This window comes from Notamacropus eugenii, chromosome 3, assembly GCF_028372415.1.
Source record: "Notamacropus eugenii isolate mMacEug1 chromosome 3, mMacEug1.pri_v2, whole genome shotgun sequence".
Lineage (NCBI taxonomy): Eukaryota > Metazoa > Chordata > Mammalia > Diprotodontia > Macropodidae > Notamacropus > Notamacropus eugenii.
Genome location: NC_092874.1, coordinates 368035985 through 368048399, shown reverse-complemented (window position 1 = coordinate 368048399; position 12415 = coordinate 368035985). Strand labels below are relative to the sequence as shown.

Here is a 12415-nt window from a genome sequence, read left to right as displayed (position 1 = left end):
GCAAGTAACACTGGAGGGATGGTTTGATAAATGGTAATTTCAGTGTGCAATATTTGGCTTTAGGAATCGTTATTTTTTCATATAAAACAAAAATAAAACATTCATACTATATGATTTAGAGTTAGTAATATCCTACAAAGTAATGTTTAACTTTTTTTCTCAAAACAAGTGACTTTAGAAGGTTTGTTATATTCTTGAGTGTGATTTATTGAACCTTAGAGAAAATGTTACAACAGAACACGTTTCCTAATTAAAATGATTATAATAACTAATGTTTGTAAATATAGACACAATTGTGCCAGAAGATATAGTCTATAAAGTTCTTGTTGACCTCATAGGGGGTGTGGGAGAATAAAATAAGGAGGAATATTTCTTGATGCTTTTATGAATTTGTGATGGCATTCATATGAGTACTTTCTTCAGTAATAGCCTTTACAAAATCATGCATACTTTCTCATCTACTGTGCCCCTTATTCATGCCCTTCCATGAATACTCTGTAAGGGAATCAATCACAGTAGAAATTACTGGCTTAGTTGGATTAAATTAATAAGAGAAACATAATGCATTGTAATTTTAAAGATAGTGTTAGAAGGATTTATGTTGAAGTAATTTTCAGGAGTGAGTCAGAGTAAGTTGATAAATTTGGGAATGGAGAAGATTTTGTGGACAAGGGATGTGGAAGGACAGAGACTTCTAGTTATACATTTGAAATCTTAATCTTGAGAGATTAAGATTAAGATAATGGGGCATGATGCTGTCATTAATAACAGACAAAACCCCCCCAAACATTGGCATCCATGTAATTATTCTGATGCTAATCTTATGTCATCCTGCTAGGCCTCTGTGAAGTACATTTTTTTTTTAAACCCAAAATGGGGTGAGGAAATTGTGAGGTTTCCAGAATAGCAAAAATTAAAATTTAGAGTGCCTCAACAATAAATTTCTTAGAAACCTAATTTGATATTCTAGATCTTGCAAAGTAACACTCCAGGGTGGGCATTACTGGATAATTACTGTTAGCTTCTGATCCTGAAATTTTTCTTTGTATTTGCATTTTAAATAGACAAGTCACATTTTATGCAATACAATGAGGAAATTTACATGTTCACAATTTGAGATAACTAGGTGTTTTATGGATAGAGCACTTACTTTAAGACACTAGCTGTATATTCTTGGCACATCACTTAACTCTGCCTCAGTTCCTCATTTGTAAAATGAGCTGGAGAATGAAATGGCAAACCACTCCAGTATCTTTGCCAAGAAAAGCCTAGATGGGGGCCATGAAGAGCCAGACATGATTGAAAAATGAATAAACAACAATTTGAGGCATGAATACGGAATCTTTCAATCATAGATGTAGCACATTTTGTATTGTAGAACAAATTTTTCCAAATTTGAATTGGTAAGATGAATTGCAACAGGAGTATATTCTGTAGTCATAGGAAAAATGAGTGTAGGTGGGTTGGAGATAATCAAAGAGAACTGAAATGCTTGCTGTTTAAGAAAACTAAGGTAGGTCATTTTGCTCAGGAATTCTGAGCTTCAGTAAGGCTAAAGTCAATTAGATATCAGAACTAAATCTAGTACCAATATGGTCATCTCTTAAAAGGGGAGGCCTGGGAAACCACCAAGCTATCTAGAAGTGCAAATCAACCCAAGTCAGACAGAAATGGAGGTCACAACTTCCTGTGGGGAAACAGCAGTGAGATGTGGTGGCTTCTCACATTTGTTATACTTTGAGCTAGAGAGAGATTGGATCTCCAAAAAAGAGAGGAAGAAAAGAAGGAGGGTAAGGAAGGAGAGAAGGAAAAGGTTTTTTTTAGTCATAATTATAAGGATGACAAATTTAAGCTCTTGTGAGAAGATTGCTTGACCTTTATTTACTTTTAATCAAAGCTCAGTTAATAATGTCAGAAACTGACTTCCTAATTTCAAGTATGAAAGTAATGTAAATGATAGATATCAGCATGGAGTATTAATACGGTATTTTAGAAGTGTTTCAGAGTCTCTGGCTTAGGAGAGATTAATGTGTAGTGTTAAATATCTATTGTTTTTAATTTAAGACGTCTTCCTTTAGACTAAATATCTGGCTTTAGGTGAGAACCAGAAGGGATAATCCTAGTTTTTTTCCCCCCTGAAGAGTGATTTAATCCTTGAAACCAATCCCCTGGATTGTCTTGGTCTCTTGTGTTTCTTAGAATTAGTATGACAATGGTAATATGTACCCTTTATCTTTTGTTCTCTTTTCCTTGTCCCTTTCCCAGTCTTGAGACTGCTATCAGTATTCTTTTCTACTTTGCTGTTCTTGTTATATACAATATTTAAGGTAAATTCTGGATTAAACAGACTTTTGTGGTCTGGTTTGAGAAGCCAATTACCATTTATAAAATTGTTCCTACGGGGAAATTGATTCCAACTCCCAACAGCAGAATTGTAAATATATTTATGAACTGCAACTGTGGCATAAAGTGTTATCTATTTATACCTAACCAACCTTATATTAATTTCCTGGTATCATAGAATCTCTGAGTTAGAGGGAGTGTCAGAGGTTAGTTCTAGTTCTAGTTCAACCCTCTACAAGATTCTAACCAAGTAGTCATCCAGCCTGGGCTGGAAGACCTTTAGTCATCTCATCAGCAGTTCAATAACATCAGAGGCTGCTCATTCTGCTTTTGGAGAGTTTTAATTGTTAGCACATTTTCTCTGTATATTTAACTAAACATAAATCTGCCACACTGCAGTTTCCACTCATTACTCTTCCTTCTGGCCTTTTGGGAAAAGCTGAAGTAATCAGATCCTTCTCTTATGTGACAATCCTTCAATACTTGAATGCAGCTATTCTACCTTTGCTAAGCTTTTTCTTTGTCAGATTAAATATCCCTACTTCCTTGAATGAATTCTTGAATAGCAAGGTTTCTAGTCACCTTCTCTCTCTCCCTCCCCCATTACCTTCTGCCTGAGCTCCAATTTCTTGATGCTTTTATGAATTTGTGATGTCATTCATATGAGTACTTTCTTCAGTAATAGCCTTTACAAAATCATGCATACTTTCTCATCCACTGTGCCCCTTATTCATGCCCTTCCAGGAATACTCTGTAAGGGAATCAATCACTCAGTGTACTTGATTCCAGTCAATTAACAAGCACTTCTTAATACTTCCTAAGTGCCAGGCATTGTGCTGGGAGTACAAATACAAGCAAAAGAAAAAAAAAATAGTCCCTGCTCTCAAAGAGCACACATTCTAATGGGGAAAGGGAGCTCAGGGAGACAACATATAAAAGGAAACTGAAAAGAGTGGAGGGGAGGTAGGTGCTCAGTGTTGCATGGTGAAGTCTAGAAAGCCATTTGTGAGAAATGGAGAGGTGACTGGCCTGGATATCTTCCTTAAATGGAAATTCTGGGAGGACCCATTTAATCAGAAAGAGGGGCCTTAGGGGTGGAGGTTTGAATTCTAGGATTAAGAGGTTTCTGGGAACAAGTTGAAACCTGAAATACAACCTGGTAAGAAATCTTCTGTTTCTTGATTGCATGGCAACCAAAGGGATATATGACTGTCCATCTTGGTTTTTACCATATGACCAGGACACTTTCTTCTCTAGTGATATCTTTGATGGCATCCTTTATGCCATTTTTCTTATTCAGTTGTTGGTTGGTGATGGTTGCAGCCTTCTCACACCCACCATGCACATCTCTTGCCTTTTGGATGCTTTTCAAATTTAATTCTTTGGAGACTGTTACATTCCATGTTTTGTGGTCATATATCATCACTTGGAAGATTATTAAAAGGACTGGCTTTTGTTTCAGTGAGATATTTGGGGCCATTAAAAAGACCATGCAGTTTCCTAAAGGTAATATCACTTGGTTTTTCCTGTGTGAATAGTTAGGCAACTCTGAGATTCTTTATTTTAAGCGGTAGGCTCTTCAGTTTTTGGGGCATGAATTTGTTGCTATCTTTTCTAAAGTGTTGGACACAGTGCTGTGTATGATACTGTAGACATGGTCTGATTCAGGAAGAGTACAATGTTACCATCACCTAATGTGGTCTGGCCACTTCCTTGAAGTACCAAAGATGACACTACCATTTTTGACTGTCACATTACAGGGTTGATTCATTGAATTTACAGTCCACTAAAGTTCCCAGGTGTTTTTTATGCAAACTATTATTTAGTCTCCATTCTTTACAAGGCAAATTTTTGAGTCCCAAGGATGGAAGTGCTCTTTTATTCCCAATGAATGTCAGGTTGTTATTTTTGGTCTATGATTCCTTTGATTTTCTTACAGTTGTTGAATGCAGGGATTGGTAAATTAGAATAGCAAATTATGAACCAGCAGGCTGCTCACCTCTACAGCTTAGAGCTCAGAATGATGTTTACATTTTAAAAAAAAGTTTGAAGTTGCCTTAGTTGAGCTAAGGGCTAGATTTATCTCCTGGACCATAGTTTGCTGATCCATGAAATGTATTATCCATTCCTCTCACCCTTCTGTTATTTGTAGATTTGAATATGGTAACATATATCACTTTATCCAACTAACTGATAAAACTTTATGCATTAATAGATTCAAAGAATGATAGTCCTATCATTTTTCTCATTGCTGTGCATTTCATGATTGTTTCAATAAATATTTTTTGACTGACTGATATTTCTTAACATTCCGCATTGAAGCTAAATTCAGACAATTTGTTATCGATGAAAGGCAGTGGAGTATTGGCCAGCGAGTCAGAAATTCCTGGTTTTCAATCTTATGTCTGTAACTCACTAGTTCTGTGTCTGTGGACAAATCACTTCATCTCAGCATGCTGTAAAATTGGTATTTGTTTTTAATTGATATAGATCCTCATTGGAACACTTGGCTTTACAAAGCTAGAGTTTACTGAAAGTACTGAAAGAGCAGGTAAAAAAAATATAGAACATTTGATCTTTGGCAATGAAAAGGGAAATTATTAGTAGAAAATTATTTCATGCCAGGCATTAGAAGTTGAGTATAATTTCAGGTATGTGTAAAGCCTCTTGAACCAAAGCTGGCCTTCCTTTCTTTCTATTTGGATATTTGTCAAAGAATCAGAAAGTGAGCTTGTGCCTAAGAAGTCAAATGCTTTTAACATAGCCACGGCTTCATCTATGTTGTTTGACTTGAAATTCGTATTTAGGAAATGGGCATATAGATTCAAGTGATTTTTCTTTCATTTGTCCCTCTTTGAAAACAGGGAAATTAAAGAAGGAGAGACAAAGATAAGTGGATTGGATGGGATGATTTGTGGGAAGATTAAAGTAATTTAATATATACAGTGTACAGAAGAAAACAAAGTACTCTGAATATGATTAATCTTGTATAAATGCCAGAAGGGTGAGAATTATACTTTCACAGTTATATAAAGGTGAGAGAGTACTGCATTAGAAGAGCTTGAATTCTCTTTAATAAAGGAAAAAGAACATTTAAGTGGTTTCTTGGGAAAATATTATCCACATACAGAAACTACTTATATAATTGAAAAAAAAACCCCAACAAAAACCAACCTCAAGTTGGTTGTGTAACTTAAATGGAGGTATAAAACAACAAAAGGAAATTTTGGTTAGAGAAGGTGAGTGAAAGAAACCCTAGGTATTAAAGTTAAGAGTATTAGCTACTTCTGGGATGTAGTATTTTAGATAGAAATTCTAATTCAAAGTTACAGAATCTCAGTTAGTTTCAAGGAACTTCTGGTATCATTTGGTCAAAACCATACCTGGGCAAGAATCCACTGACACTTAAGCTCCGTTTGAAGGCCTCTAGCTCTGTTCTGGGTCAGGCCTTATTCATGGGTGGGAGTAATCAGGTTTAGGATTGGGATGAAATGAGAAACTAGGAAACCATATAACATTTAGCAAAATATGTTTGATTAATGATAACATACAAAGGTATGTTGATTAACTTGAGCACAGTTTCATTCCCTTTCTGCCATAATAGCAACTCTGATCACAAAGGCGCATTGACTCACAGGGTGGTGGGATGGCAATGAAGCTTGAGGAACACCGAATATTCATGTACTGGGCATATCTTTTGCAACTGGGAAGCTATCTCAACAATTTCAGCCTTATTCCTCTGCACCAATTAATTCTCAAGGATGGTTTCATTGACTTTTTAGGGGGAAAAAAGAGCCTATGTAGTCTATGTGGCATCTACCATACACAGAATCTCCTAAGGCAGCTCATTCTCCTTTGAACATCTTGGATTCTCAGAATCTTTCCTTGTATTAAGCTGAAATCCTCCTTTCTACAACTTTCACAGAGTTATTAGTTGCCCTCTAGAATCAAACAAAGCAAGGCACATCACTCCTGCAATGGCCCTTCAAAGATCTGAAGACATCTTTATGCCTCTAAATCTTTCCCAGGCTAAACTTGCCTAATTAAAAAAAAAATAAGATTTTCTATAGTGTAGCTTCGAGTCCTCACATCATCCAGTAGGCCACATGGTGCTCAAGGTCTGCAGTAAGGATATTTTTGTTGTTGAATCATTTTTCAGTTGTGTCTGACTCTTCATGACCCCAAATGCGGTCTTCTTGGTAAAGTTACTGGAGCAGTTTGCCATTTCCTTCTCCATCTCATTTTATAGATGAGGAAACAGGCCAACAGAATTAAGTGACAACTCAGGGTTACAGAGCTAGTAAGGAGTCTGAGTCCAAATTTGAGTTCATTAAAATAAATCTTCCTGATTCTAAGACCAGTGCTTTATGCACTGGGTCACCTAACTGCCCTAAGAATAAGGATGACCTCAACTTACTGCTAATATTACCATATAGTAGTAGGTAGGATATCATGAAGGCTTCTTGTAGAAGGTGGTGCTTGAGCAGAAATTAGAAGGAATCTAGGGATTTTAAGAGGTGGGAGGTGAGAGAGAAGCATCTTTTAGGCATAGGGACCTCTATTGCAAAAGAGTTGAAATCATAGGTGGGGTGTTGCATATGAGGAATTGCAAGAAGGCAAGTTTGGCTGGTGCATAGAGTAATATGCAAATAATGTGGGATAGATAGTAAACTTCTCGAGAGTAAGAACTGTTTTTTGCCCTTTTGTATCCACTGTGCCTTAGGACAGTGAGTGACTGGAACTTAATAAACTATATTGACTGACTAATAAGGTTAGAAAGGAAAGTTGGGTACAGATTATGAAGGACTTTAAAACTAACCAGAGGAGCTTATCTTGAAGGCAATAGGGAGCAACTGAAATTTACCATACTGAGCATGGGGCCAGGAGTGACATGATCTGTCCAGCACTTTAGTAAAACCACTTTCGTAGCTGGGTACTTAGTTGGAGTAGAGTGGAGAGGCACTTAAGGAAAGGAGCCAAAGTTAAAAGACTTGCAATAATCTGGGTGAGAAGTTAGGAAAGCCAAAATCAGAATTTTGGCCTGCCTGAGTGGAGAGGAGATCATGTATCTTACAGTGAAAAGGGCACCAAATTAGGTGTCAGGAATAATCTTCCAAGTCCCAGTCTGCCACTCTCTAATTAACCTTGTGTGACTTTGAGTCACTTTGTCTTCCTAGATTTTGACTTCCTCATTTGCAAAATGGAAAGGTTAGGTGAGATGGTATCTGAGGTTCATTTCAGCTCTATCACTTTATGAACAGAAAACAGTAGATTTTAAGACACTGAGATTATTAAAAATACGTGCAGGTTTATTTGAAACTAAGTGGTATGGGCTTACGCATTTCATTGATTCTGCATGGGCAATATTAACAATGCTAGTGAGTAATTTCTCATTTCTTGCCTGGCTATATTACTTTTGAGATATTTTGGACTTCTCCACTGTGCCCCAGGAAGCTAATTTTTCAGATAACCTCATCAATCCTCCAAGATCTCATTAGCTTTCTTACCTCAGTTCATTCCTACCCTCTTCCTCTCTGACTGGAGGAGAAAGCTCAGCTCAAAACATCTCATTTCTCACCTGGTTGCACTACTTTGGGGCTTCTCTGATTCCCCCACTCTCCCCCGCACTCCCTTTCAGCTTCCTTTTGTGTTTTCTCTTCCCAGATTAGGTTGTGAGTTCCTTGTGGACGGAGATTATTTTTTCTCTTTTTGTGTTGGCATTTCCTGGTGCTCAGTACAGTGCCTGACACACGGGAGGTGCTTTGTAAATATTGACTGTTATTTATTTCATAATAATAATAAAATCTAGCATTTAGGTAGTGTTTTAAGGTTTGCAAAGAACTTTATAAATGTTATCTCATTTGCTTTTCCCAAAGGAACCATAGGAGGCAGACGTTATTATTATCCCCATTTTACAGATGCAGATAGAAGTTAAGCGACTTGCTCAGGGCCACACACAGGTGTCTAAGTCTGGATTTGAACTCTGTCTTTCTTCCTGCCCACAAGCTGAGTGCTCTGGTCACTCTATCACCTTGTCTCCTGGTGCTTATAATTTATAAATAACTGTATACTTCTTAATGCAGACTTACAACCCTTAATCTAAATCCACTCACCTCTTTGTCTTCTTTCTATCAGTAAACTTGCCCGATTTCTTTCCTTTTCTAATAGTTCTTTAGGTTTTGTTTATTTTCATTATTGGGCTTGTAAACAATAGAGAAGCTGCATGCAGGAGTTCCTTCAATGGTAAAGTAGAAATAAATTATTTTACATAGTTAGTCAAGATTCTAAACAAACCCCACCTCTGCAACTGCTTTGTCATCTGTTACTTTATATAAAAATTTATTCAACTAGGTTTCCACTTATCTTAAAGATTTCATTTTTTTTGAAGAGATAAAAAAACAAAAAGAAAAAGAACTTACATGTACAAACATTTATAGCAGCTCTTTTCTGGGGGCAAAGAATTAGAAATTGAGGGGATACCCATCAATTGGGGAATGGCTGAACAATTTGTGGTATATGATTATGATTGCAATGGAATACTATTGTACTGTAAGAAATAAGGATCCTGATGCTCTCAGAAAAACCTGGAAAGACTTGCATAGGTGGATGCAAAGTGAAATGTACTGTGTGCAAAGCAGCAGCAACATTGTATGATGATCAGCTGTGAAGGACTTAGCTATTTTTAGCAATACAATGATGCAAGAGAACGCTGAAGGACTTCTAGTGAAAAATACTATCCATCCCTAGAGAAAGAACTAATGGCATCTGAATATAGATTGAAGCATACTTTTAAAAAAATTATTTTTCTTGAGTTTTTTTTTGTCTTTTTTCTTTTACAACATAACTATTATGGAAATATTTTGCATGACTACACATGTATAACCTATATCAAATTTCTTGCCTTCTCATTGAGGGTGGATGGGGAGGAGAGAAGGGAGAGAATTTGGAGCTCAAAAGTTTAAAAAATGAACGTTAATTGCTTTTACATGTAACTGGGGAAAATTAAATACTAAATAAATAGAAAAAAAGATTTCACTTTTTGGACAAAGAATTCTCAACCTGGAGTGCATGAACTAAAAAAAAATTACTAACTAAAATTATTTACTCTATTTCAATATATTTGGTTTCTAGCCTATTTTATTTTATGCATTTGTTTTAAAAATTAATTAATTAATTTTTAGTTTTTCAACATCAGTTCCACACGCTTTTTTGAGTTTCAAATTTTCTCCACCTCCTTTCTCCTCTCCCCAAGAGGGTGTGTAACCTTATATAGGCTCCACAAATGCACTCATATTAAACATATTTTCACATTAGTCACGTTGTAAAGAAGAATTAGAACCAATGGGATGAACTTATTTCATACGTTTAAAGACATTATTCTGAGTTGTTCCATAGGCTTCACCAGACTGTTAAAGGGGGGTACTTGACACAAAACAGGTTAAGAAACCCAGCTTTAGGCTTCTTTTTCATCACCTCCTAAGATATGTTTCATAACTCGCTTCTGATCTTAGATGCTTTAGCGTTGTCCCCTTTGCTGAAATATGAACTAACCAAACTTTTGAAATGTAAAAGGGAAACTATTTGAGGAAGGAACTTGAAAAAAAAAAAGGGGCATATATTAGTGAAATCATCACACACACTTCTGTAGTGCAAACTTCATTTTCTTGGAAGAGCTGAGGGCTAATTAATTCATAATTGGTTTAAGTAAAGATCAGGTGCATTTGTTTGGTATTTGTCCAGGTCTCCCCTTTGATAACAAAGTTTGTTCTAGTAGCTGAGTGGCAGTTAAATGTGGCTGTAGCTCTTGTAGGGATAAAAGCAGTTACTGGTAACCTCTTATGTGTCAGTAGGCAGCCCTGGTGATGAAATGACTGCCAGTCCCACTTCCTTAAAAATGTTTTTACAGAGCCAGTTTCCGTTTGACCAAGTATGGATACAGTTAAGGATCTGTTAAGCCTTCAACAGCATCAGTCCCTTGGGTTGCTCACTCTTGAATCTTAGAGATAAGATATGTCATTTGTCAAATTTGTAATGTAAATGGGGAAGTGAAAATGAGAAGCATGTCTAAAAACAGCCCCAGTGATATTCTATTTTACTTACAGGGAATGTGAATTGTTCCCTTTTATCTCAAAAATATACCCAACTGCTTAAAGTACATCTTGGGTGGTCTGGAAAGAGAGACTTTTGGTATTAAGTACTTTATTTATTTTTGCTTTCTAACAAAACTATGTTATAGTTTTAATATAAACTGGTTTATGTATTTATTCAATATGTATTTATTCATGTATTTAGTAGATAAATGGTTAATGCCTACTATGTTCTAGCACTCTCTAAAGTATCAAAGATACAAATCCAGAAATGAAACAATTCCTACCTCCAAGCAGCATGAATGTATTGGGAGTATTATGAACCTAGATAAGCAAGTGCAAAATATATGAGGTAAATATATGGTAATTTTTTGGGAGGAAGGAAGGGCATCAGCAGCTGGGGATAAGCCACCATTTAGGAGAGAATGCTTAAGTTGAACCTTGGATGAAGCTACAGCTTGTTTGAAGTAGATCTAAGGGAGGAGAAGTCTCCAGCCATGGGGACAGGCTATGCAAAAGCTCTGAGAGGGGATGTGATTTGATGGAATTATTGTGTATGGGCAAGAGCCCACAGGGCACTTTGGAGGGAACGCAGACATGAATTCAAACATCAGGTGTATTTTTGTACCTAAACAGATATGGAATTACATGAAGTAGTGTTTAAATAACTGTTAGGTTCTTGAAAAGGGCTGTTGGAAATGTGCTTTGTAGGAAAGAAGAAATAAGGAAATTCTCATTACTTCAGATTTTTTTTTAATTGTCCAGAAGACAAGCTGAGATGGAAAATACCAAACTGTACTGGCACATACTAGTTTAATGATTTTTGTTTACTATTATTTTGATTCTTCTACAAATGAAGACCTTTTTATTAGATAGCAATTGATCTGACATCTATACATTCTTTGGAGTAGTATCTTCAAGAAATTTTTTTGTTAGAGAATTTGATTCACTATGATCTTCACAGAGTTGAATTCTTATGTTACAGTGGGTACATTCAAACTCACACAGAGTATGACCTATTTTGAATACGTATGCTTTTAAAAAAAATAGAATTATGATTTTATAGATAAGGGAATCTTCTAGTAAGGAATTACTATTACCAATGAAGATTCTTTACTGAAATTTTGAATCTTAGAAAGTTGCATGGGAAACTAAGAAGTCAGACAGCTCACTCAGGGTCACAGTGCCAGAACTTTCCAAGGAGGGACTTTAAACCCATCTACCTGTCTCTGAAACAAGCTTTCTATCCACTGCCTCTTCTAATGCTCAGTCATTCAGTTGTGTCTGATTCTTCTTTGACCTCATGGACCAACTGTCCATGGGGTTTTCTTGGTAAAGATGCTGGAGTGATTTGGTCATTTCTGTCTTCAGTTTTAGTTAGGCAAGGATTAAGTTAGTTTCCCAGGGTCACACAACTAGTCAGCATCAGAGGCTACATTTGAACACTGATCTTTCTGACTCTAGGGCCAGAGATCTATCCAGCCATCTAGCTGTATACACATGCATGCACACATACAAGCACACACACACACACACACACACACACATATACTTTAAAGAATTTTATGTTCCAAATTCTCTCCCTCCTTCCAGATCCTCCCCCACCCATTGAGAAGTGTTTCCCAGATAACACAAAGGAAGCATTGGAGTTTTGAATTCCAGCCTCTAATAGGTTCACTCTTGATCTGTTCACACAGGAAAGAAGACAACTTTGGAGCGATTAATAGTCAGCTTTATTAGAGTCCAGTCTTCTTAAGAGGGTTTGCTGATAATGGAGCACCAACTCCTACAGCATTCCCTAATAACCTTTCTTGCAGGGACCAGCATGAAAGTGTGGAGGGGAGCAACTACCCCTATGTCTTGATGGGCAGGCATAGCTTGTGTACTCCCCTATATCCCTTCAAGCCTCAGCGGGGGCTGGTCAAGGCACACACAGATTCCCCTCACTGAGCCTTTTATCTGCTTTCTCTATCTATATGTATGAA

General features: G+C 36.6%; 1 protein-coding gene across 1 annotated transcript in view; it reads left to right on the top strand.

The window, feature by feature from the left end:
* The window catches only part of LOC140496951 (solute carrier organic anion transporter family member 4C1-like), a 106190-nt gene that overhangs the window by 3298 nt on the left and 90477 nt on the right, over positions 1 to 12415 (top strand). The gene's annotated exons all lie outside the window — the stretch shown is intronic.